Here is a 6,552-nt window from a genome sequence, read left to right on the forward strand (position 1 = left end):
CCGCTTCGCTGGGCACACTAAAATAGAATAGATATGGTTTAGAACAAAAAAGATATGGTTTTCATATTATTTATTTCTTTATCCTCATATTAGTTATTTCTTTATTCAATACCACGTTTTGGTCTCTATCTCGAGACCCTAGTCACGGAGCGGCATGAAAAATACTCTGTACTAAAGCATTCACCAACAGCTTCCATTTGATACCCATATTGTACATACACATCCGAAGGTTACCCGGGTCCACGTTTTGACCTATATCTCGAGCTCTATCCACCAATAGGCATCCAAACTATACGTAAACCATCTTCAATACCTATTTAACAATGTGTATAAGTTTGGTTTAATTCGGTGCAAAGTCATGGCCGGTTAGCGAACACACACAAAAAGTTGACTTTATTTTATACTAGCATCACCCAGTGGGCTTCGCACCACCATACATAAAATGTTTGTTTTATATCGCAAGAAATTTTTCATATTAAGTTTTCTTTATAGAACTCGTAAAATGTTTAAACAGTTGAATTAGTTGATTTTTTTCATTCAACATACTTTCTAAAGATGTCACAATAGCCTTTTCTGTACTTTTTTAAAATTTGATTGTGGTGGTCACCTATACACAGGTAAGGTACCGGTTCAAACACATCCAAGGGTTATCCAGGTCCACGTTTTGGTCTATATCTCGAGACCCTAGTTACGGAGGGGCATTAAAAATACTCTATACTATAGAATCATCAGCAGCTTCCATTTGCTACCCATATTGTACAAACACATCCTAGGGTTACCCGGGTCCACGTTTTGGATTATATCTCGAGACCCTAGTCACGGAACGGTATGAAAAATACTCTATACTATAGAAATCATCAACAGCTCCCATTTGCTACCCATATTGTACGAACACATCCTTAAGTTATCGGGGTCCACATTTTGGGCGATATCTCGAGACCCTAGCCACGGAGCGGCATCAAAAATACTCTATACTATAGAATCATCAGCAGCTTCCATTGGGTACCCATATTGTACAAACACATCCTAGGGTTACCCGGTTCCACGTTTTGGATTATATCTCGAGACCCTAGTCACGGAACGGTATGAAAAATACTCTATACTATAGAAATCATCAACAGCTCCCATTTGCTACCCATATTGTACGAACACATCCTTAAGTTATCGGGGTCCACATTTTGGGCGATATCTCGAGACCCTAGCCACGGAGCGGCATCAAAAATACTCTATACTATAGAATCATCAGCAGCTTCCATTGGGTACCCATATTGTACAAACACATCCTAGGGTTACCCGGTTCCACGTTTGGATTATATCTCGAGACCCTAGTCACGGAACGGTATGAAAAATACTCTATACTATAGAAATCATCAACAGCTCCCATTTGCTACCCATATTGTACGAACACATCCTTAAGTTATCGGGGTCCACATTTTGGGCGATATCTCGAGACCCTAGTTACGGAGCGGCATCAAAAATACTCTATACTATAGAATCATCAACAGCTTCCATTTGCTACCCATATTGTACAAACACATCCTAGGGTTACCCGGGTTCACGTTTTGGCCTATTTCTCGAGACCCTGGTAGCCGATTCTTAAAATTTTAAAACACAAACCATCTACTGAATAGTCCAAACAAAGCCTAAAAATTTGGTTTGGATAGGTGAGCCCGTTCGCGAGTTTTAAGCGAATATAGGGACAGATTTTCACATTTATATATATAGAAGATATAAGATGTATTCGACAGCATTTACATACATCTGTATATGTACATTTGTATATGAAAAACAAAATGCATAATCGCAAGAACATCATCTTCCTTTCACACATACATATATATGGTTTTTTTTTTGTTATTGAGGTAGCACAAAGCATTGAAAGCCGAAAAGTGTGAGGCTTGCCTTTCGGCTCACCCACTAAAAACCCACCCCAGCTCCGTTTCCCTCCCGCGGGACAACCGTTAAGTAGTACTTCACGGAAGGGGGAGCGGCCTATTGCCTCTTCATGAAGATCTGCGCTGTTGTTCAGCGGACTCTATCATAATATCGACTAGGTTATCAGCCGTAATTGGCTTCCCCACCCTAGTGCTTAGTTCCTCCCTTTCTAATGCAAATCGCGGACAGACAAACAAAACATGTTCTGCGTCTTCTGCAGTTGGTGCACAATGAGAAGAGTACGGGTCGTCTTCGTGCTTAAACCTGTATAAGTAGGATTTGAAGCACCCATGTCCTGTCAGTATTTGGGTCAGGTAGTAATCTAACTGTCCATATTCACGGTTAATCCATTTGGAAATTATGGGAATCAAGCGGTACGTCCAGCGTTCGTTGGGAGACGAGCTCCATTTTTCCTGCCATGAAAGCTGGCTACGCTCTTTTGCTATCTTGCGTATTGTCGCCCGTTCTGAAGTAGCTTTTTTTTTGTAGATTTCAGCATACTCTGTTGCCATTAGGTTGATTGGGAGAAGACCTGCTATAACCATAATGGCGTCTTCCTATACCGTGCGAAACGCGCAGCACACTCTGAGGGCACTCAATCGGTACACCGATTTCATACACTTCACATACGAGCTGTAGTTTGTGGCTTCCGCCCATGCTGGAGCTGCGTACAGCAAAATCGATGAAACCACAGTATTAAAAAGTCTCCTGCTGTTTTGCCTAGGGCCTCTAATATTCATCATTAGTCGTGTTAGTGCAGTTACTGCTTCTGCTGCCCTGCTACTCGCGTACACCAAGTGCTCTTTGAAACTGAGCCTACGGTTAATTATTACGCCCAGGTACTTAATGAATGGCTTCGATTCTGTACCATGGTCGCCCACCATTATATTAGCTGACTCCACAATCTTCCTGCTGCTAATTAATACTACTTCAGTTTTATGGTCCGCAAGAGTTAGACCACTGTTGCATAACCATCTCTTTACCATGCCGACAGCCTGGTTGCATGTTTCTTCGGCTCGACGGAGTGTTTTGGCCACGACCACGACAGCTATGTCGTCAGCAAATCCAATGATTTGCGACCCTAGAGGGAGACTGAAGCGCAAGACTCCATCGTACATGACGTTCCAAAGTAAGGGTCCCAGGACTGAGCCTTGTGGAACTCCGCCAGTTATTTTGTGCTCTTTTACACCAGCATCGGTTTTATAACGCAGGGTTCTGTCGGAAAGGTAACTGGCGACAATCCTGCGAATGTACCTTGGAATGTGGAAGTTATCCAGCGCGATCAGAATTTTGCTCCAATTCGGCGTATTGAAGGCGTTCTTGACGTCTAGTGTCGCAATTAGGCAATACTCCTTGCTACCGTTTAGCCATCGAGTACCTTCTATTGCCTTTTGCGCAATGGTCTTGACTGCAGACACAGCATCTGTTGTTGAACGGGCTTTCCGGAATCCAAATTGTCGGGGTGATAGACCGCCTACATCCTCTATAGCAGCCTCCAGACGGACTGCAATCAGTCGTTCCAGGATTTTTCGCGTGTCGAGCATGCACAGGGGGCGGTAGCCTGTAGGATCTTCCGCAGGCTTAGATCCTTTTGGTATTAAAACCAGCTTCTGCAACTTCCACTGGGTTGGAAATGTACCTTCCTTTAGGCATGTATTGTAGAGATCTACAAAAATGTCGGTACGACTTTGAATAGCAACTTTTAAGGCCTCGTTGGGGATTCCATCCGGTCCTGGAGCTTTATTATTTTTAATCCGTTTTATGATCATCAGGAGTTCTTCTTTGTTGGTTAGCTGCAATTTTTGGTCGCCTTCACAGGATCCTACCAATTCGTGGTCTCGGATAGTGTCTTGGACGGGGAACAGAGTTTCTACTACATTACGCAGTGTAGCTGGGCATGTTGTTGGGAGTGGCTTAAAGACTTTGAGTTTTTTCATAACAAGCCTGTAACCGAGGCCCCAAGGGTCATTATCGGTATCGTCGCATAGCTGCAGGAAACACCGGCGTTTACTGTTTTTGATTGCCTTTTTTAGGGCCTTCCTTCTTTGCTTATATTGGAGCTGGTTTTCTTGTAAACTGTCCGTACCCCTAGATCGTTGGTAGATTCGCCTTGGCCTTAAACATTCGCTGCGCAGTTCTGCAATATCTGCTGTCCACCAGTAGTCAGGTTCGCTGTTGCGCTTATTGGGCCTCGTTTTGGACATGGCTGCGTCGCATGCTTCTGTTAGATGTCTCATGGTTTGTGTTGTTTTCTCAGATGCATCCCCTCCGAGAGTTACATCTGCCAGCATGATTTCAATAATCTCAGCCTCCATTGTTTTAACTTTGTACCGCGTGTCGTAGTTATTTGGGAACCTTTCTTCGCCGTGCTTCCTTATTTCACAGATTATTGCGAGGTGATCGCTCCGAGTGTAAGGCTGGCTGACGAACCATTTCGTGTCGCGAACAAGACTAGAACTCACGCACGTAAGGTCGATTATAGACCCCGTTCCCGCCTTTTGATACGTCTGTTGACTTCCTGTGTTCATCAAGGCTATTTTTAGCATAGCAAACGCTTCCAGCAGGGCTTGCCCTCTAGGGCTTGTCCGTGGGCATCCCCAGTTAACAGCCCAAGCGTTGAAATCACCGGCTACGATGACAGGTCTATGTTCTTTTACATCCTGGGCGAGGTTCTCCAGGATGCCTGTTGCTTCCAGCAGAGTTAAGCTGGGTGGTAGATAGCAGCTGTAAATGTATGTGCCTTCCACGCGCGCACGTACGAATCCGCGGGCTGTATTCACGCTCATCAGTTGGGATCTATTTGCTCCACAGTTCCAAATCGTTGACTTGCCTGTTGTGTCCGAGGCCCAGCCGTTACCTTTTTTGTGTTTATAGGGCTCACTAAGTATAGCAACATCTATTTTGTGTTCCCGTATAGTCTGCTCGAGTAGGTCCTGGGCGCTTTCACAGTGGTTAAGATTTAGTTGCAAGATCTTCATTTCTGCCGAATTTCTTTAAGAGCTCTCAGATATTGAGGGCACTTACTGCTGGTCATCGCATGCGCCGTATCGCTTTCCTTTTTCTTTTTGCACATTATACAGCTTGCTGTTTGTGTGCATTTTTTGGCCTGGTGATCCTTGTTACCACATTTGAAGCAGGTGTTACTAAGGTCAGCTGAGCTCTTACAGCTTACTGCCACATGCCCATATTCCATGTATTTAAAGCATCTTTTTGGCTCGATCTTCTCCCGTATGCGGCAAATTACGAGACCTATGCGGATTTTATTAGCTTCCGTCAGCTTGGTAGCGATTTCCGGTGTTACTTTTAGCGTCGCCGTTTGCGTTCCTCCGTAAGTTTTTCGCAGACCCAAAATGGCTGAGATAGGTATCTCCAGCTCTTGGAAATGTCTTGCTACCGCCTCGTGAACTTCTTTCTTTGTCGTGATTTCATCGAGGTCACGAATTTCCACCTGCCTCAGCTCCGTAAGTGGCCTGACATCTACACTTTCTCCTAGAGCCGCCTTAACAGCTTCATGGACTTTCGAGGTATTTGGGTCGGATGTTTTTTCCAGCAGAAGCAGTAACTCTCCTTGCGCAGTTTTTTTGACTCCTTGTATGTTGTTACTAAGCTCCTTAAGACTTGGCTCTGTCTTAACGCGCTTCAAAATTTCGGCATATGAGATGTTACCAGCGCTTTTGACCACGACAGCGTCCTTACGTGGTGGTCTTCTCCGTCTTCTACTGCTTTTGGCTTCTACTTCCTTAACGTCTCGTTTGAGAGTATTCTGCGTAGAACTCTTTTGATTCTTCTTAGCTTTAACCACCTCCCACTTTCCTGTTTTTTCTTGTTCGTTCATTTTAACCGGCGTATTCTTTAGGACTTCGACACGGTTCGTTTTACTTCTTTTCGCTGAGCTTGCTGCAGCGTTATCTATTGCCCTCTTTGGCGTGCAATCTGTGGTACGCTTGATCAGTGGTGATGTTTGGGTACCTTTGTCTCGAATAGCAGAAATTGCTTCATTCGCTCCTCTTGGGGCCTGGTTCCTCGGGGTAAGGACATATCTACCTAGCTTTTTATGGAGGTCCGTTATGTTAGCGATCAAATCCCTAATTGGTTGATTGATATTTCACTTCGGAGGCTCCATCATATACGTTAGCTCCTTAACTTTATCGCCAATTGGTTGGTAGATTTCTTCAGCCGTCATCGCTTTCAAGAAACCGAAGTGCTGCATACACGGTGGCGCCGATCTGGTCCTTCCCGTGTCTGGTGGCGAGTGCGCCAACCTTGAGCTCCTTTGTAAGGGGTTTTTAAGGAGTTCCCCGCAGCCATTATTGCCATCTGCAATAGCTGTTGGGAGTATTAACTCGTGCACTTGTGATGCCGCTTTTGCTGTTACTTCAACCTCTTCCCTAGTTTGTTGTTTTGAGTTGTTTGTCTTATTCGTATTCATGTTGTATGGGCCCCAACTTCCAGGTCGTTATCCATATTCCGATGCGTAGTCACCATTGACGATTCCCAGGTTATCTTTGCATGCAGGGAGGCCATGCTAGGGTTGACAAAGGCTCCTTATGGGAGCTTAAGTTCAGAGCCGAATCAGTGTTAACTAGGAATATTACATCTAGACCTACGCCGACACTT

The sequence above is a fragment of the Anastrepha obliqua genome, unplaced genomic scaffold, assembly GCF_027943255.1.
Source record: "Anastrepha obliqua isolate idAnaObli1 unplaced genomic scaffold, idAnaObli1_1.0 ptg000012l, whole genome shotgun sequence".
NCBI lineage: Eukaryota > Metazoa > Arthropoda > Insecta > Diptera > Tephritidae > Anastrepha > Anastrepha obliqua.